Source organism: Enhydra lutris, unplaced genomic scaffold (assembly GCF_002288905.1).
Source record: "Enhydra lutris kenyoni isolate GAN:26980312 unplaced genomic scaffold, ASM228890v2 scaffoldscaffold21, whole genome shotgun sequence".
NCBI classification, from domain to species: domain Eukaryota; kingdom Metazoa; phylum Chordata; class Mammalia; order Carnivora; family Mustelidae; genus Enhydra; species Enhydra lutris.
Window position 1 is genome coordinate 26528660 of NW_019154105.1, and position 21887 is coordinate 26550546.

General features: G+C 37.9%; 1 protein-coding gene across 1 annotated transcript in view; it reads left to right on the forward strand.

Moving 5' to 3' along the window:
- The window catches only part of LOC111149135 (sec1 family domain containing 2), a 416004-nt gene that overhangs the window by 263060 nt on the left and 131057 nt on the right, over positions 1 to 21887 (forward strand). The gene's annotated exons all lie outside the window — the stretch shown is intronic.

A 21887-nucleotide genomic window follows, 5' to 3' on the forward strand; every position in this document is an offset into this window, starting at 1 on the left:
ATTATATATTTTTTTTAAGTACACTCTATGCCCAGTATAGGACTTGAACACACAGCCTCAAGATCAGGAGTTGCATGCTTTACTGTCTGAGCCAGCCAGGTGCCCCTGGGACATGTACTCTAATTCTCATTCAGTTGTTCATCTGGTTCACTGCAAGTTCAAGGTGGTCCCAAAGATTGTTAGGATGGTTTATTTATTTATTTTAGTTCAAGACAACACCACAAAAGTTAAAGTAAGCCACTAAGTTTTAATTAGACTGTTTAATTAGAATAATATCAAGCCACCTTGTCCCCAAAACCCTGGGTCTTGTGCACTGGCTGCATGCCTGGCCCACATTGAGTAATCACCAGCCAGTGTGTACACTTCCCTGAATGGGGCCATTCAGAGCAGGAGGCCCATCAGGGCTGGACAAGCGAGCTGTCACATTTTCAGAATCAGACACCTATAAAATAGTATTGGTTTAAATCCAGGAGATTACCCATCCTGAGATGCCCATTTCAGAGAAAATTTCAACCTCATTTCTCTAAGGAAACAAAATAACAAAACATTCCACAAAGTCCTTGGAAAGAAAGAAATGTCTCTCATGGTTTTTGTTGTTGTTGTTGTTGTTGTTTGTTGTTTGTTTTTTGTTTTTTGTTTTTTTTTGGATAGCAGCAACTGAAGTAGAGCCCCAAAGTCTAAGGGTAGGGGGAGGTTTTAGTTATTCTCAGTTTCAAAATTGTGAGAAGGTGTAAATATCAGCCCCCTGTGCGACTATGTGCATATGTATAATGCTTGTGTGCATTGGGGGTGTATGTATGAATGTGAACAAATGAGGGGATAAGGTGGGGAGCAGATGGTTAAGGGACCGGATGGAAACATAACCTATAAAGAAAATGCTTGGAAGAGAGCATTGTGTTTTTACTCTTCTGAAAATAACAGGGAAGAGGTGTAATGATATATTCATATCGGGTGGGTCTTACTTTGTAAAAAGCACTGAAAAATAAGCTCCACAGGAAACAGGAAATTTGGCTTTTTTAAAAATTCACTATCTTCAAGTCCTAGAGCAATTCTTGAAGTACAATGGGCATTCAACAAATATTTGCTGAATATGCAATATGACAAGAAATAAAAACTTGGGGAATAATTGCCATACACGTAATTACAGGCACACATTACATTGCTGAAGCAGGAGTGTCAGGTACCATTAAAACCAGAACTTTCTAATTCCTTTTAAAATATTATTTTGCAGGGGCACAGTCTATTCAGGACCATGTTGAAGCCAAAAATAGGAACTGGGACTTTAGTAAGTGAAAGAATGGCTCTTTGCCTTCCTTGTTTCAGGTCTTTGCTGGAATGGTCCTGCCCTATTTAAAATTATAAATGCCCCTCTCCAGGTTCTTACTATACCAAAAATTTTCATATTTAAATCTCCACCCTAGATAGCTTCCTGAAAGCAAAGCCATATGTAGAATTACTATCCATTCATTCATTCATTCATTCATTCATTCAACAAATACTAAGGATCTACCAAGTGCAGAGCACTGTTATAAGCACTGGAGATGCCACAGTGAACAAAACCAATATCCATGCCCTGGTAAAGATACATTCTAACTGGGGGAGACAGACAATGAACAAGTAAGTATAATATATATTATTATAGCATGGTACTTTCTGTGTCACTTGCGCAACAAACCTGGTCTAGGACCAGGAGGATAGGAAAAGGGACTTAAGTTCATATTTAGCAGGAGAAGGTGGTGACAGGAATGAGGGTGCTTGCAAGTAGAGCTAAAATACTGGATGGTGAGGCTTGGGCTGGAGAAAAAATAAGCAAAGTCCTAGAAACTATGACCAAGTTTAAAAAGGAAAGAAAAACATATCACACTCCTTTTACCCACATGATTAAATATTTTCATTTACTTGCTTCTAAAGGCTCAAAAGTACCCTTACAGTTCTTACTTATTAACTTATTCAATTCAGAAAATACTTGTTGGGCACATACCACATGCCGGACACTGTCATAGTCTCCAGAGAAACCGTGTTAGGCACATGATGGAATTACGGAGCTGGAAAAAGGACCTCAGCAATAAGTTAGTCTAAAATCACTTTCTATTTTTTTAAAAGATTTTATTTATTTATTTGACAGACAGATCACAAGTAGGCAGAGAGGCAGGCAGAGAAAGAGGAGGAAGTAGGCTCCCTGCTGAGCAGAGAGCCCAATGCAGGGCTCGATCCCAGGACCCTGGGATCATGACCTGAGCCAAAGGCAGAGGCTTAAACCCACTGAGCCACACTTGTGCCCCCAAAATCACTCTATTTTTTAAATCACAAAACCAAGCTCCAGAAATGTCAAGTGGCTTGACAAGTATCACCAAACCAGTCAGTGGCAAAGCTGGAATTCAAAATTGGGTCTTCAGACTCAAAAATCAGTGCTCATTCTCCAACATCATACTGTTCTCATTTCTTGAGATCAAAGCTCTTAAAGACATAAACTTGTCATTTTATGATGAAAATGATAGGGGAAATGATATTTTTTATATATACTTTTCAGCTTGCTTTTCAGGAACCTCCATAAAAAATAGTGCACAAGTACTCTTGTAATGAGAAGACCTAATTGTTGAATATATTAGTTAAGAATTATGGTTATAAGTAATAGAAATCTACTTGAGCTAGTATACATAACATAAAGGAGAAGCCAGGAAGAATTTGTTACGGGTTGCTATAGTGACTGTTGGGACTTGGATTGTGTGTCTGCTCCTAACATTGACAATAAGGTCAAGACAAAGCTATATAGTAAAAAGAAAGCTTGGCAAGGGGTTATGGGGTAGGGGTGGAGAGAGGAGTTCTCGGAAAACAGAAGAGTCCTTGTAAAGTGTGTAGAACCCCAAAAGATGTCTCTGTTGAGTGGATCCTCCAGGAAATAGGTGCTGAGACAGAGTTAGAAGTGCAAGAGCCTTATGGGGTAGGGGATAATCACTTTAAAAGATAAAGAGAGGAGGGATGAAACAAATAATACATTATATGTTAATTTAAAAAAAGAATTCCCCAGGTTAAATGAAAAAAGTGGAATTTAAGAAACAAAACAAATGAGCAAAGGGAGAAAATGAGAGAAGAAAACCAAGAAACAGACTCAGGTATAGAGAACAAACTGATGGTCACCAGAAGGGAGGTGAGTCAGGAGATGGGTTAAATAGTTGATAGGGGTTAAGGAAGTCACTTATTGTGAAGAGCAACTTGCGTTGTATGGAATGTTGAATCACTAAATTGTACACCTGAACTAATTTTACACTACATATGAACTAACAAGAATTTAAATAAAAACTTAACTGTCATTTGCAAATATCTTCTCCCATTCCGTGGGTTACCTCTTTGTTTTGTTGACTGTTTCTTTTGCTGTGCAGAATCTTTTGATTTTGATGAAGTCCCAAAAGTTTATTTTCGCTTTTGTTTCCTTTGCCTTTGGAGACATATCTTGAAAGAAGTTGCTGTGGCTGATATCGAAGAGATTACTGCCTGTTTTCCTCTAGGATTCTGATGGATTCTTGTCTCACGTTGAGGTCTTTTATCCATTTTGAGTTTATCTTTGTCTATGGTGTAAGAGATTGGTCAAGTTTCATTCTTCTATACATAGCTGTCCAATTTTCCCATCACCATTTATTGAGATGGGAAACTGTCTTTTTTCCACTGTATATTTTTTCCTGCTTTGTCAAAGATTAGTTGACCATAGAGTTGAGGATCCATATCTGGGCTCTCTACTCTGTTCCACTGGTCTATGTGTCTGTTTTTATGCCCTTACCATGCTGTCTTGGTGATCACAGCTTTGTAGTAAAGCTTGAAATCAGGTAATGTGATGCCCCCAGTTTTATTTTTGTTTTTCAACATTTCTTTAGCGATTCGGGGTCTCCTCTGGTTCCATACAAATTTCTGGATTATTTGCTCCAGCTCTTTGAAAAATACCGGTGCAATTTTGATTGGAATGGCATTAAAAGTATAGATGGCTCTAGGCAGTATAGACATTTTAACAATGTTTATTCTTCCAATCCATGAGCATGGACTGGTCTTCCATCTTTTTGTGTCTTCTTCAATTTCTTTCATGAGTGTTCTGTAGTTCCTCGAGTACAGATCCTTTACCTCTTTGGTTAGGTTTATTCCCAGGTATCTTATGGTTCTTGGTGCTATAGTGAATGGGATCGATTCTCTAATTTCCCTTTCTGTATTTTCATTGTTAGTGTATAAGAAAGCCACTGATTTCTGTACATTGACTTTGTATCCTGCCACGTTAACTGAATTGCTGTATGAGTTCTAGTAGTTTGGGGGTGGAGTCTTTTGGGTTTTCCATATAAAGAATCATGTCATCTGTGAAGAGAGAGAGTTTGACTTCTTCATTGCCAATTTGGATACCTTTTATTTCTCTTTGTTGTCTGATTGCTGTTGCTAGGACTTCTAATACTATGTTGAACAAGAGTGGTGAGAGTGGGCATCCTTGTCATGTTTTTGATCTCAGCGGGAAGGCTGTGAGCTTTTTCCCATTGAGGATGATATTTGCTGTGGGTCTTTCATAGATAGATTTTATGAGGTTCAGGAATGTTCCCTCTATCCCTATACTTTGAAGTGTTTTAATCAGGAACGGATGCTGGATTTTGTCAAATGCTTTTTCTGCATCAATTGAGAGGACCATGTGGTTCTTCTCTCTTCTCTTATTAATTTGTTCTATCACATTGATTGATTTGCGAATGTTGAACCATCCTTGTAGCCCAGGAATGAATTCCACCTGGTCATGGTGGATAATCTTTTTAATGTGCTGTTGGATCCTGTTTGCTAAGATCTTGTTGAGAATCTTTGCATCCATATTCATCAGTGATATTGGTCTGAAATTCTCCTTTTTGGTAGGGTCTTTGCCTGGTTTGGGGATCAGGGTAATGCTGGCTTCATAGAAAGAGTCTGGAAGTTTTCCTTCTGCTTCAATTTTTTGAAACAGCTTCAGGAGAATAGGTGTTATTTCTTCTTTGAAAGTTTGGTAGAATTCCCCAGGGAATCTGTCAGGTCCTGGGCTCTTTTTTTTGGGAGGTTTTTGATCACTGCTTCAATCTCGTTACTAGACCCACGGAATGGGAGAAGATATTTGCAAATGACAGTACAGACAAAAGGTTGATATCCAGGATCTATAAAGAACTCCTCAAACTCAACACACACAAAACAGATAATCATATCAAAAAATGGGCAGAAGATATGAACAGACACTTCTCCAGTGAAGACATACAAATGGCTAACAGACAAATGCAAAAATGTTCATCATCACTAGCCATCAGGGAGATTAAAATTAAAACCACATTGAGATACCACCTTACACCAGTTAGAATGGCCAAAATTAGCAAGACAGGAAGCAACATGTGTTGGAGGGGATGTGGAGAAAGGGGAACCCTCTCACACTGTTGGTGGGAATGCAAGTTGGTGCAGCCACTTTGGAGAACAGTGTGGAGATTCCTCAAGCAATTAAAAATAGAGCTTCCCTGTGACCCTGCCATTGCACTACTGGGTATTTACCCCAAAGATACAGATGTAGTGAAAAGAAGGGCCATCTGTTTATAGCAGCAATGGCCACAGTCGCCAAACTGTGGAAAGAACCAAGATGCCCTTCAAAAGACGAATGGATAAGGAAGATGTGGTCCATATACACTATGGAGTATTATGCCTCCATCAGAAAGGATGAATACCCAACTTTTATAGCAACATGGACGGGACTGGAAGAGATTGTGCTGAGTGAAATAAGTCAAGCAGAGAGAGTCAATTATCATATGGTTTCACTTATTTGTGGAGCATAACAAATAACATGGAGGACAAGGGGAGATGGAGAGGAGAAGGGAGTTGAGGGAAATTGGAAGGGGAGGTGAACCATGAGAGACTATGGACTCTGAAAAACAATCTGAGGGTTTTGAAGGGGCAGGGGGTGGGAGGTTGGGGGAGCCAGGTGGTGGGTATGAGAGAGGGCACGGATTGCATGGAGCACTGGGTGTGGTGCAAGAACAATGAATACTGTTATGCTGAAAAAAAAAATAAAATTTAAAAAATAAATAAATAAATAAAAACTTTAAAAAAAGAAAAAAAGTCTAAAAAAAAATAAAAAAAGAGAGAGAGAGAGAGAGAAGACTCTAGCAGGTTAGAATTCCACCAATGGAATCATCTGTTTCCCTTGGTTATTAGCAAGTTTTTGTGAATCAGAATAGTTAAGTGTGTGGCTGTTGAAGTCCCAGTATATGGGTGCAAATCCCAGCTTTTGACATAAGGTAAGTTATCTAACTCTTCTGTGACTCTTTTTTTCTCATTTATAAACTAGGGAGAATAATATTACCTACTTCAGACAGTGATTCCCAAGATGAAGTGAATTAAAATCTATAACACCTAGAATAATACCTAGGACCCAAGTAGTCAATAAGTGCTCATCATTATTACTGTCTTTATTACATTCCCACATTACTACCGAAGTAAAACATCTTTTCCAGATGCTTATTTCCATTTTTATTTCTTCCTCTATGAAATGTCAATTGTTCTGTGGGATTGTTTGTATTATTGAGTGTTAAAGGCTCTTTATATATTATACATATTCATACTTGAATGTTAGAATGGTACATATGGCTTTGCTTATGGTGTCTTCTTATACATAAGTTTGTATTATTTACCATTGCCAAGTTCATCATTCTTTTTTATGGATTTGATTTTTGTAGTCCTGCTCAGAAAACTGTTTTCTACTTCAGATTATAAAATTTTATTCCTTGGTTTTCTAAAAAAAAAAAAAAAAAAAAAGGAGGGAGCAGAAAGGAGCAGGGAAAGTCTTTGCCTAGTATGTAGATCTGAAAACTGAAAGGAAAGAAGGGGAAGCAAGTGTAAGGAGGGAGAGTCTCAAACCATGATGCAGGTCTATCAAAGGTGAGACCAACCCACAGGAATGTTTTGGAGCAAAGTTGCCTGTCAGAGGAGATTTCTGGAAGGAAATGGCTAGACCCTAGATGATCATGCCTGCACCATTCTCAGTCATTGGCTGGTACTGCCCAAGAGGAATGTGCTTGGCCTTGGCTCAAACCAAGGAGGTTGCCAATGAGATAACAGAAGAGCGCTGCCCATTAATTGTACTCCTTGTAGCTCAAAGGGCAGTTCTTTCTTGAAGGGAGATCACAGTGGACTCCAGGGTAGTCACAGTGTCTGACATTAACTGTGACATGTTTGACTTAACAAAATGCAGGAAGCATATAATCAGCATATCGATGTCAAAAAATAAGAGATTCCATACTTTAAAAATATATTTGGGGAAATTTGCATTTTTTATTTAATTTTGGGGGGGTGCCAAAAGCTGTTTTTATTAAAGCATAGGGACAGGACCCATGTGCAGAAATGCTATTCTTTAAAGGTTTTATTTACAAAGGATATGTTTTATTTTCTTTTAATTTAATTAATATGGAAGTGCACAAATACTCTCTCAGTTACCACTTCAAAAATCTGGCTTGTGTGCTAACAAAGTTTTTTTTCTCTGCTGTGTATATTTATATATTCTGTATATATAAAAAGGGAGCAGTATTAAAAGTAATGTTGTTTTACATATTGCTTTCTTTATTCAACAAGATAGTATCTCTAGTCCACTTTCACATCTTTCCTCTGCCCTAACCCCTGTGTTGTTATAGTTACCTAGGAATTTTCTTCCAGATAATTATCATTTTTTTCCACTTTATATTTTCTTCAGTGTAATTAATCTTTATTTACGAATGCATGAAATTTCACACAATATGGTCAACAATTATTTAGAGTTTAAGCACGACTGGTTTCTTTTCTCAACACTATTTCTTATATGCCAAGTCACTCTAATTCATTTATATTTGTTAGTTGACAACCACCTAAGATCTCCAGCCTAATCAGATGCTTTAATTTTCTGCCATCTGTTTTCATCCTCTTTTTGGCTTGAAGCCATCACTTTTCCTTCCCTCCTCACTGGTGTGGGCTTCATCTGGTTTCCCCACAGGACCTTTCCTGGTTCCATCTGATCTGCTCTTGGCCTCAGAACCTTGAAGCAGAACTTTACAGAGATGTCTTCCTAGTGCCCTTCCCTCTCAGCCCTGTTTCTTTAATAGGAAGTCAGTTGATTAATTTATAATAAAATTGGGTTTCTGTGGATAACTAAGCCTGCTACCATGGTCAAAAATGGTGAGGAGGTATTTATTTTCAGAAGTAGTGCCTGTGGCCCCGTGATGAGGTCCAGGTGCTCTTTAGTTTCTCTGTCCCAAAGGACCGGATAAGTCCCAATACCTCCAGTTGTGGAGATTCACCCCAACCTTGCTTTAAGACAAACCAGAAATAGCATTTGGATAGCAATCATGTAGTCCTAAGAAGAGGCTGCAGGAAAATGCTCTAAGAAAGATGGTCAGCTCAGTTTGATTCTGGAGTTCCATTAGGTTCCTGTGTTTGGAAATCTAGTATCTGCATAAATGGATGAAATTATGATAAAATGGTAATATTCAGCTGAAAAAAAATGGGGAAAAAAAAGAGGTAACTACTTTGAATATGTTTCCCCCCACAAAGAATGTTTTGTCTTATACTAGAACTTTTCCATATATACTTTCCTGGACACATTATTTTATTTATTTATTGTGATATTTAGCTCATGCCTTAAAAGTTCCAATCTAGGAAATTCAGTACATACTGCCATTTTTTTCTGTTGGAATGAGAACAGCAAAGTACATAATGTGTTCAGCCAAGCTGAAAAGTTTCTTTGTTTTAATTGGCTATCAGTACATAGGAAGATTAATAACAGACTTACTATGTCAACAAGATGTTTCTGGTTCCTTTTAACTATATATGTTCCAGTAGAAAGTCTATTGTTTGGGGGCCAACAAAATACTCCTAAAAATTCTCCAGTGTTTTCCTTAAAATGTGACATTTCTTGAAAAGCATGATTAAGGTGAACGTATTTGGAGAGACATTTCACTTCTTACTGATAAATACAACCTGAAGAGTGTCCATTCTGCGTGTTTAGTTATGGATAAGGCTTTCCTCTTTAATAAGAACCATGTGGTAGCCAGCCTTCAAGATGGTGCCCAGTGATTCCCACTTCCCGGTATCCACACTCTTGTGTAGTCTTCACCACACTGAGAAGGGAAGACCTATGTAGCTAACAGGATGCTGTAGAAATGACAGAGTGTGATTTCCGAGGCTAGGTCATAAAAAAATATGATGACACCCACCTTGCTTTCCACTGGGGGAGAGGAAGGCAGCCGTCACTTCATGAGGATAGTCAGTCATGAGGGAGGTCCTCGGCACCAATCTGCCAGCGATGTGAATATGCTGTCTTGGAAGCAGGATCTCTAGAACCAGAACTCCCCAGCTAAGCCACTCCTAAATCCTTGACCCCTGGAAACTGTGCGATAAAAGATTTGTTATTATTTAAGTCTCTAAATGTTGAGGTAGTTTATTAGAAATAGATAACTAATACAGACAATATCAAAATCCTGACATGTGGAATTGAGCCATGGAAGTGTGGCCGCATGTTCTAAATCCATGTTTTAGCCTCACACATTATTGTGAGTCCCATATTCCTAGCCTCGTATTCCTTTTCTAACAACTGAATGAAAAAATAAGAGCATTCGTCCATTCTTTTAGGATTTCCTGCAGGTCCTGGGAATTCTTATCTATTATACCTGTGGGGTGGGAAATCAATGAAACTGCATGAACTTCGCAGAAATGGTTTCTACTTCTTTTGGCTTCAAGGCAGTAGTTTTCCTTTTGTTGGGTCGAGGGTAATACAGAACTTGTTACTGAGTTTTATTATTTTATAGAACCTTCCATATCATCTAGTCTAGTGATTTCCCAATATTTCTAGAAATGGAATCCTTTGTATTCCACATGAATTTTGCATGGAACCCTAATATCTGAAACAGAATTGATTAGTGTCTTATTAGTACATTTTATAGTTTGAAATATAAATATGCCACAAAAACTATCAGTAAGAGCAAGGAGGACTTTAAGAATGTATAAGTTTAATATAAGCTTAATATGATGCCTATAATAAATTAAGGCATTTTGATAACTACAAAAATTTGAAATTATGGGTTATAGATGACGGTTGCAGTCTTCTGTCAGCTTTGGCAAACAGTTTACCTATCTTGTGTTAGTTATTATATTTAAAGCTAAATTACACTATGATAATCAATGAATCCTGAAATTGCTGTGGCTTTCTGTAACAGAAGCTTATTTCTCACCTACCCACATCAAAATCTGACATGGTCGGGCACCTTCCTTCTAATTAATGACTTAGGTACCCAAATACTGCCATCTCGAGGCTCTGCCAACTTATAGTTGAAGCAGGCAAATGAGGTAGAAGGAGTGGGGACCAAGGGAGACAGAAAGTGAAGAAGGAACACATATCCTTAACCATATTAGCTAAGAAATTACACAAATAACCTTCACTAATTTGGGTCAGAATTAGTCATGTAGCCAACCTAACTCAAGGAAGGCTAGGAAATGTAGAAGAGCATATCCATACTGTTGAAAAGCAACAATTCCTGCTAAAATTGCAAAAATATTGCCAAAACATTGATACAAACAGGCAAGCAAGTTATATATATAAATAGATACACACATACGTACTCTTCAACTAAACATTAGGACTAACTGGTATCTATGTGGCACATAGTGGTGCTTTGGTAGAACTCCAGGAAATATGTGGTACATGTAAGTATGCATCTTGGTTTTTCTGGACTTATTATATTTTAATGACATAAATCAGATACTTATGGACTCCTTGAAAACTGAGGCCTAGAAATGAGACTATCAGAACCAAGACAAGAAGTTGGTTTCTCAGTCTACCTTGTGCTTTTTCCTCTGCTCTATCCCCATCAGCTCTCAAACACATTTATGCATTCAATGGCATCCTAAAATTAGTCATATATCTTGGCAAAAGCCAAGTTTGGTTTGATTGATGCAAACATGGAAGTCATAAGACTATAAGTCCTTGTGCAATGTATCTTACCCAAAATTCTACAGAGATTACAAAGTCAAATGTTTGCTGGGACCAGACAGGTAATGAAATGTGATCAGGAGCCCTGAGTCATGCCATGGGGACTGGGCGCTCTTGCTCAGCTCTAGCTGATTGTGGCCATGTGGGAATCAGAGTCCGGTGTTCTCAGATGTTGGCTGTGGTGGGGGAGGGGGGCATCTTTGTTGTTGTTGTTTTGTTGTTGTTGTTGTTGTTGTTGTCGTGTTTTGGAGAAGCCTTATACTATCTACATAGAAATAAATGTCTCTAATATCTGGTTGAGACCAGAACAGTGATTTTTTGCACTTCCAGATTTGGGTTGGAGAACTGATGGCCATTCTACTTCCATGGCATCTTTGAGAACTAGAGAAAATCCTCTAATAGTCCAACCAAGACCAATTAGGAAACCATGTCAAGGGTATCAATTACCAAAGGGCCTAGAAGCCATCAGAAGCACTACACAGCTCTGCTGAGGAAAGTCTTAATTAGACCTATGAGACAGGGATTGACTCTATGTATACTTGAGAGACATTTTATCTTTTTTACATAGTCTGTTTGTCCCTCAGCTTACCTTAGCAAAGTGAAGTGTTCTGTGCTCCGTGCTGTTAAATTGAAAGAGGACAAATACAGAAAGAAGGAAACTCTTGAGGGCGGTGGATGACAGAAATGAAGAGCTGGTAAAGCCAGCGAAATAGAGCAATACTATGGAATACTTGACAAGAATAAAATTTAAACATTCTGGCACCACCACGTCCAAATAATTTTATTACCATGGAAATAGTGAAGCATGGTTTTTGAAGCAACTATTTGTGCATTTCTTAAGAGCTGTATAAAATCAACCCATGTACAAAGTGGCCTCTTCCATTTTCAAAGTCAGAAACAACATGTCTCATTCTCTTTGTTCTTCTCATCTTCACCCAATACTTACTACTGCAAAATGAAATTCTTATACTTCCCAAAGTGCTGGCACAGGGTGCACAAGTTACTCACTTAGTTACTTACACCGACATCTCATCTCCTGACCTAAATGCTGTTTTACTGTGCACGAGTGTTATAAATAGGTAAATGTAATGTGATGTTAATATATTCTGCATCAAATTAGCGTTGAAGTAACTTGAGTCCATAGAAACTCTTGAAGTTTACCAAGTTGGGTGCAATGACTGTAAATCCCTCTTGTGTGTAAAAACTAGCTTAAGATCTACTAGGCTCACCAACACTTTTGTTCCCATTGTCATCAGTGAGAATGTCAGGCATTAGCAAAACTATTAGAGACAGCATAAGATGCAGCGATGCTGAGGGTTCTAGAAACAAGCCTCTACTATTGGGGATCCCACAGATGGTTGCACAAGCCCTTTTAATTAGCATATTATTGACCCAATAATAGCTTCTTCTGAGAGACGTGTTTTATATTCCAGCCCACCAGCTGGCATGGATATGCTGCTTAAGGATCACATAATAAAAGTCTTTATGAAAATGCACACAGCATATGTCTAGTAGCAGATTTATAGATGAAATAGGCCCCCTGTGTTTCTCTCTCTCTCTTTCCACCAAATAAGGGAGATGAATAAATATGCCAAACCTGAGCAAATATTTAAGTGCAGCAAGGGTTTTATCTCATTCAGTCATTCTCATATCAACAAGTTTAAAATCTTAACCTCTGTTTTCAAAATCAGCTATCTTCATTCTTGGTAAAGATCCTTTACAAAGTTCATCAGCAAGATATGAGCCATTTAAAAAACACGGTGTTTGTTGGCAATGCTGGAATGTGCAAGAAGTGTACATTGGAAGGACTTAATGTAGCTGTGGTTTGCAGAAAAGGCAGGAAACTCAAAGAACAGAGATATTTACCTTTGCATAATTTAGAGCATTTTACACTTGATCTTGGCCAAAAGGCCAAGAAGCAATACAATTTAGAGCATTTTTTTTTTAAATTTCAGCCAAAGTAGTCAGAGCAAAGTATCTATACTAAACTATGTGCTTTCTGTTTTTCACACCAGCAAGCTTCCATAATTAAACGTTTTAAATCTCAAATTACTTTCTTTTTATTACATCGCAGAAAATTAAATTTTGGTTTGAATGAACCCCACATTCTGAAATTGAGATATGATTAGAGAAAAAGATATCAAATTCCAGTGTGGACTGTTTATAAAGGAAAATCCTAAAGATGATTTACCTAACTCTATACATTTATTCAATACTTTATTGATTCTAGAAAACTGATATTAGAGTAAAGCTTACTTCTCTCATAATACCCTTTATGAGTCACACTGTCTGGTGGGTACATGGGCTAAGGATTGAAAGGTATATTAATTTATTTGATAACAGTAACTCAGCAAAAGAGTGCTCTTTTTTTAAAAGATTTATTTATTTATTTTAGAGCGCACATGCACGTGAGCAGGAAGAGGGGCAGAGGGAGACAGAGAAAGAGAATCTCAAGCAGACTCCCTCCCAAGTGTAGAGCCTGATGTGGGGCTCAATCCCATTAACTCACAAGACCACGATCCCAGCCAAAATCACAAGTCAGACATTCAACCGACTGAGCCAAGCAGGTCCCCCAGCAAAGAGTGCTATTAACAGAAATAGGAAACCAGGGAGAATCTAGTTCAAAAAGGAGTATATATGTAGGATTTCAGGCCATGCTTATCCATTGTATCCTTGTTCTGTGTCCATGGCACTGTGCCAGATGCTGGTGGAGGTGGTTTGTTAGTAAGGTGAGGTCACTGTCCTCTAACAGCCACATAAGGAAGATAAGCACAAGTGAACACATAATTAACAACTCAAGACAGAATGAGATTAAGCATCAAATAAGTGATGCCAAGATAAATCTGGACAAGGTTCTGAGCAGAAAAGGTAAGTGAAGGCAACATAGAGACAAGGGAAAGAGAAGTGGCTCTAGGATCAGATAGTCTTAGGAGAGAATCTTGTTTTCACCATTCTATAACAACAACATGGTTTTAAGCCATTATCATGGGGTTCTGATTTCCTTGTCTATCAAATAGAGATCAGAATGCCTTCTTTCCAAGTTGTTATGATGACGAAATAAGTTAATGTGTGGGAAGTGCAGGATTGGTGCAGGAGGCACCCACTGCATGGCAGCTGTTCTGTGGTTATTGTGACCTAGCAGAGGCAAGAGTAGGCTAGTCAGTCCTCAGGCAAAAGATACGCTTTAACTCAAGGACAGTGAAGGATTTGCTTAGGACCTGCCATTTAAAGGCAGGAATTTAAAAAAAAAAAAAAAAAAAAAAAAGGACAGGAATCAATGAGAAGGCTGGTCTACTAGAAATGTGTCTTAAAAATGGGCTAAAGTCAGCTTGGAGTCAGATTACAGAGGACCTTGAATGCCAGGAAGAGTAGTTCAGACTACATTTTATGGGCAGTTGGGATCCACTGGAAAATATTGACCAAGGCAGTTGCTGGATGAAATTGATGTTTTAAGGCTCTTATTTTGATAGATCTAGTAATTAGATATGCAATCCGGATGGGAACTGGGAGTCAAGAACTAAGGGTGAGACAGAGAGGGAAAATGAATGTTTATTGAACACCTATGGTATATGCTTTAGACCATTGCCTGTAAACAAATATCTGATCCCAAATGGATTCTTCACTAAGGAAGAATCAATCAATTTCTCTTCCTCTTTAATGAAATGGAAGGTGAAAGCATAGATGAGCTTTTCGGAATTCTGAGGGGAATAGACGAGAGCAACCGAATTACCCTCTATATGGAATGAGAGAGAACGACGATGCTCGCAGAAGGAAATTGCAGAATGCAAATTGTTTGAAGGAATATTTTTGTCAGTATTAAAATAGTATATATATTTTTTCTAATAACAACTGGGTGTTTTCTATGCTCTCTTCCCCTATCCTTTTGTACTTTGAGTAAAAATCACAATGGAGAAGTTTCAGAGGCTTCAGACATAAGGCATGATTTCTCCATTCAAATCCATATTCATTAAAACCACTCTGTATTAAAATGGGAGCTATTTAAGACAAGCTCTTCTGTGAACATTTGAACATCTGTAAGGAAATATATAGGAGCCCAGTTATCAATTTGAAAAGTTGTATCCAAAAAAATCCAGTTGCCTTTATAGTTGAGGGTGATCCAAGGAAAGGTGACTCCATTTTGGCAGACTCCCTCGTCAATGGAATTCTCTTCAGACTCACAAAAAGATTTGCCAGCCCTGGGTGGGGCAGGGGAAGCAAAGTTGGGAGTTGGGGGGAGCAACCACAACTGTACCTATACAGTCCTTTTACTGGAATCCAGTGAATTTATTGGGATAAATAGCTCGGTAAATCAGAAAGCAGGAATTTTTCTAGACTTGTATTCATTTTTCTTTTCAGAAGTATCTCTTCAACATGCTGTTCTTATTAAGGAAAATTCTGGGAACTGTGTGACTCTTAAGGAGTCAATTTGTGCTTCCAATTAACATTTTCAAAAAATATTGCACTGAAAGCCCAACATTGGCCAACACTCTTAAAAATTTTTGCAGTACCACCATTTTATTTTCGCTGAATGCAATCATAATAAAAACTTCCATATTCTGGCTTACATGGAAGTGGTATGTTCCAAGAAAATATTCAAGATCCCAGGGTTTGGTTGAACTGTGACACTGTGTTCATTGTCAGATTGTTCTCATGTTTATCATAGATTTTCTTGTCTTGCTTGGCCAGGGTGAGTTCTCTGGCCTGTAACAGATAGATGTGGTTTTAAAGTCATTAGACATTTTTCTGTAAAAAGACAACTTTATATCTGAGAGAACATTAAATGTTTAGAAGTCCTAAGGTTTGGAGACTGTAAAAACCTTTGATTTTCCATGCACCAGTGCTCATAGGATATGTCTCATATTGGTTTGCCTTTTTCATTTGGTTACATAAAATGTTCTTTGAAACCTGGCAAACAGTTGTTGATTGACAATACAAATCCTAGCTCAAAGGGAACTTCCCAATCTAACCTTCAAATCTGACTCAAAATTCAGAGTAGAGCTTCCATTTCAAATACTAAAACCTATTTTTAAGTGCCTGGCAGAAAACTCACTTAAATTCTGTGCTTTTATGGGAAAAAACATGTGTATCTTCAGCTCAAAACAACAAATTTTATATCTTTATAATTTTGCACTATGAAAAATATCTATTTGCTTAAAAACTCCATACATTATTATAATAAATGGAAATCAGAAAATGGAAGTCTTTTATCATCCAACTTTTCAAAATATCTTCCTTTACTTTTTTGGAGACTGTTTTTCATATTTTCTTTTCTATTGAGTTATTAACATACACATGCATATATTCATTAAAATGGATTGAATTTACTATATACCTATGCTTCTACAACTTACTTTTTTCTCTTACACATGTTTTCTTGCTATTATGTACAAAGCTATCTTATTCTTTTTTAACAGAAATATTTTATTCCTTTGGGAAGTGGCCCATAATTTATTTGAACAATTCTCTGTTGATGAACATTTACATGAGATATTGTTAATTTACTTTCTAATTTACATACAGGACAATTCACTGTATGTGAAGGTGTATAAAGTTCTACGAGCTTTGACAAATGAATGCAGTCATGTAACTACTACAACAATGGAAATGCAGAGTTCATCACTCTTACCCTTTCACTACACTGTTCCTTTGTGGTCAACCCCTTCCCCTACCACCAGCTCTTGGCAATCACCAAGCTATTTTCTGTTCCTATAAACTTATTATTTCTAGAATAGCATAAAAATGGAATCATGCAGCATGTAGCCCTTTGAATATGGCTTCTTGCACTTAGCATAATGTGTCTGTATCTGTCAATGTTACCTGTAGTTCATTTATTTTTATTGTTGAATAGTCTTCTGTCGTGTGGAGGTGCCAGTTCCTTTATGCCTTCAGCAGCTGAAGGACATTTGGGTTGTTTCCAGTTTCTGAAATTATGAAAAAAGCTACTATAAATATTCACGTGGGGCACCTGGGTGGCTCAGTGGGTTAAGCCGCTGCCTTCGGCTCAGGTCATGATCTCAGGGTCCTGGGATCGAGCCCCGCATCGGGCTCTCTGCTCAGCAGGGAGCCTGCTTCCTCCTCTCCCTCTACCTGCCTCTCTGCCTGCTTGTGATCTCTCTCTGTCAAATAAATAAATAAAATCTTTAAAAAAATAAAATAAAATAAATATTCATGTATAGGTTTTTGTGTTAATGTAAGCTTTAATTTCATTTGGGTTAATGTCCAAGAGTGAGATTACTGGGTCACATGATAAGTGTATGTTTCACTTTATAAGAAGCTGCCAGATTGTTTCCAAAGTGCCTATACCATTTTGCATTCCCATCAGCAATGTGTGAACCTTTTAGTTTTGCATACTCTCACCACTATGTGGTATTGTCAGCTCTTTTGTTTTTTGAACCATTCCTATAGGTGTGTGGTAGTATCTCATTGTGGTCTGAATTTGCATTTCCCTAGTGATACTGTGTATCTTTTCATATACTAATTTGCCATTCATGTATCTTCTTAGATAAAGTGTCTGTTCAAATCTTTTCCTGCTTTCTCTTTGTATTATTTTCTTATTGACTTGTAAGCATCCTTTGTATTTTCTGGATCCAAGTTCTTTATCAGATGTGTTTTGCAAATATTTCTCCCAGATCGTATTTGTCTTTGCAAGCTGTGTCTTTTTGCAGATCATAAACTTTACATTTTGATGATGTCCAATTTATCTTTTTTAAATGGATTTTGACTTTGTTGTCGTATCTAAATCTTGACCTAACCTAAGACCTCAATGCTTTTCTCCTTTGTTTTCTTCCAAAAGTTTTATAGTTTTATCTCTTAAATTCAGATCTTTGATCCATGAAGAGTTGGTTTTCATATAAGAGGAAAGATTTGAGGTTCATCTTTTTATTTAAGAATGTCCAATAGTTTCAGGACCATTCATTGAAAAGATTAACCTTTGTCCATTGAACTGTCTTGCACATTTACCAAAATCAAGTGATCATATGTATGTGGTTATATTTTTAGACACTTTATTCTATTCTAAAGTTATGCATCTTAAAGGTCTGCCATATTGCTACTAAATCCATTCCGAGAAATGAAGCTACCAAATCCCATTTAGACTATGCATTTGTTTCTAGCTTAATGAAGTCAAAGTGAACACATCTTATAGTTAAACTCAGGTCATTAAATACTTGCATTGTTTAAGGCAGAGTTGGGCATGGGGGAGAATGAAGTTAAGGAAAAATAATGTGTGCATCGTTTGGTTTAAATATTTTTAGTGGGATTTTTCCAAAGATAAAGATTGGCGCTAAAATTTCCAGATTCTTCCTAATAGGAAAGGTGTGAAAATCCAAGGTGATTCCCCTTTATACTCAAACATACAAAGGCACATACACATACACACCATACATCGGAAGAAAAATTTTATAGCTCAAAAACATTTGATATTTGTGTAAACTCAAAATAATAGAATCTTTTTATTACTAAAATTTGACTTTCTTGTATTGGCACAGAATATTAGGAACTGACTTTTTTGTTTGTTTGCTTCAACCAATAGGATCCTAAAGCAAGGTATAAAATATCCATAACATGCCTTTATCAATGAAATGGTTCAGAAAACAACCTCCTCCCATTATCTCTCTGCTTTGTATTACTAGCTTACTATATTCTTGCCTACTTAACCCTCAAAAGCCCTGAGGACTTTTCATCAAGCAAGTGAACCAACACTGTGGTAGAGAAATTAAAAAAAAAAAAAAAATTCTTTAGCAAATTTAAAAAGATCAGGCAGGCATTCCGTCTATATGCTTAACCCATTAAATGCTTGACCAGGGAAAACTCAGAACCCTAAGGAAGATCTTTCTTCTTCTTTTTCCCTTCCTCTATCCCACTCTCCCATTTTTCCTTCTATCCATATCAAATAGGTGGCACTGAGCCATGTCAGGAAGGAAAATGACAGTTTCTTCCTGATAATTTAGTTGGACAAGGAATACATATCTGCAGAACATATAAGCAATATAGTACAATTCACAAAGAGTTCTACAAAACTGAGTTTTACCATGGTACACTGATATTTTCTTTTTTACCAATAAAATAAAATAGTGACCATCTTTGTCTAATTAACCCCCTTGAAACAAAGTCTATCTTAGAAATAATAATGGAATCTGAATTAGCACAAAAATTTACTTATTTTTCATTGAGGACACATATATTAATTACTCATACTCTTCTACAAATCCATAGATTTCCAGGTAAGGAATTTTAGAACTACCAAAGTGATGAATGCAAAGAGTACTTGGGATTATAGACATGGGGGCTGAGAGGGATCTCTCTAATCACCTTATCCAAGCCTGTCAGGAAACCCATGCTGGCCAGCCTCACCCCTTTTTACCAAGGTCACTGCCAGGACACTACAGAGCTGGACCAGTTCTTCCCTGTGAGTAACTGCACAAACAGTACCGCAGACAGTCTTGAAGGAGAGTGTGGGCATGAATGACAGTGGAGCTGCCCCAAGGAGCAGACAAAGGCAGCCAGGAAGGTGGGAGAGGATCTGGATAGGCTGGTGATGTGTTTGCTGAGCTTTCAAGTTTGGAGCTCTCCAGGCAAGCACGTCCATGGTTCTGGATGAGGCTGGCTCCCTTAGAGACAGGCCCACTCACGGCAGCTCTAGTCAATGGGAGCCCAAGAGCATCTATTATGTGGGTGTATACTGATTCTGTCGGGCCTTAGAGTGACAGATAATAATGCTGCTGTTTCAAAAGAGTAAAGTGTGCACATTTCTTTTGGTCAGAGTAGTTATGACTTCACACTTTTACTAGTAGGGAAAATCTGGAAGAGTTTTGTAACCATTTTCAACTTTGGAATTTGTCATTCTCCAGTCCTTGCTTCTTCCTTTTTTTCTTTCTTCTTCTTTTTTTTAATGGTTTAAGTCAGAAAGTTTGCATCTCATTAAGCTTCTTCTATTGCCACAGACCACACCCTATCTCAGTGACCTTGAAGAAGCAATTGTCACTGCTCTGGTTGTCTGGAAGTTATGGAGTGGTTTAGACAACCAGAAGGATCTGGCTCCTAGAACAACTGCCTAAAAATTAGAGGTTAGGAAATAGCAATACGATGGCAAGCCAGTATGGATTTGTAGAGTTCTCAATATAACTGCACCCTGGTATCCACCACCCCACAGGAGAGCAGGTAATTAATTCAGCCCTGCAGATGCACATCTCCATGCATGGGCCCCAATAACCCTATTTCCCACTTAGTGTATCACCACAAAACTGGGCTTGTGGCTTGGCCACTGTGCTGTCGAAGGACTGGTCAGGGAACTTAAAGACGGCATCTTTAGCTCCTGGTAAGGCATCTGTTTATCTAACAAGTATCTATTGAATGTCTGCTGTGTGCTAGGCATTGTGTGAGACATTGGAAACACAGTGTTAGCTCCCGCCCTAATGGAATTTCAGTTATACCTTGAATTGGGAGAATTAGGCAAGTTTTCCTCTTCTGTATATGAAGGACCTGAACTTCATATTCTCGGAAGGTCCTTTACAACGAGAATATTCTATTCCTGAAAGCAGAGCATCCGTAGTATCTCTTAGGGGAACTGAAGTACAACTTAAGCAGTAGGGGAAAAACTCCTAGTCTAACAATTTTACACAAAGAATGGGGGGGGGTGTTTTATTTTAGTGGTGATATCTTTTGGGGAAAATTTTACGGAGCTTTTCCTGAGAAGAAGAAAGAAGAAAATGAAAAACTTTAAAAGTTTATACCCTCCTTGTTAATTCAAGTAGGTGTTGAGAACATAATTCAGTCTAAGTAAAAAAATTTCTTGAAACTTTTAATATATGGAATTATCCTTATGTAAATCAAATTCATTTTGCACTTATAGTTAACTGAGATGAGGTTTTGACAAACTGTTATTTAAAAATTAGTCCATGAACTCAATAATCATAGTCCATTGAACAAATTCTGAGTCTCCTGGGAGAGGGGGCAGCATCACAAGCCACACTGGCCATCAGAGGGGAGTGAGAAGGCACAGTTCTTACCTTCAAAGAGCTCACAGGGTCTAATTTCTCCTGCAGGGACTGAGTAGCTTTTTAAAATTCTTTTTTTTTTTTTTATACTTGAGTCTTTAGCATTTATAATGGAAATATGATGACCTTGACTATATCATGAGGGGGATGAGAGGCACGATAGCCCCATACAACATGCTGTGAAGGCTTTGGAAGTGCAAACTTGTGCTTTGACTAAAACACTGAAGTTGGAAGGAGCTGTCTTCCTCCCAGAAGAGTGATCTCTACATTATACTTCCTAGGCATTTGCTATCAGCAGCCAGAGAATATTCTGTTTTCTTTGATGTATTTCTGGGTTTGGAAGTATCAATGTCATTTGGCATCAATTAAACTAAAAAATGTTTGCTCGTGGATTAACAAAAATGTTTGCTCTAGTGTTGATTTTCTAATTTTGTTTTAAAATAGATAGCCCCATCTGTATCTCATCCAGGACAGCTTGGAAATAAAGATATTTTTAAGGGTATAAATGTGATTTGAGAATTTGAAAAACTTAGCGTGGTGTTTATATGAGCAAGTATAGATTCCTGTTTCAGAGGTGGCCACCCAGAAGGGCTAAGCCACCTTCCCGCTGTTCTACCCCCTTTCTCCTTTTCATTCCATTCCTCTGATTCCTAGCTATCATAATAGAAGCTTTCAGCAGAGCAAACACAGCAGGGCAGTGGAGATGCTCACAGGATGGCTCCATCCCACATGCCCTTTTGGGCCATGAGCAGATGAGCTACAGTATAACCAGTGGACCCAGTGTAGTAGATCCAGAGTCTAAGTGGATATTCTGAGAAGAGGAAAAAACCCATAATTGTGGAAGCTGTATTCATGCCTCTGGGTCACAAGGACTGCCTTCTTCAAACTTCTTGGGTTTGGGATAATCTGGGCCA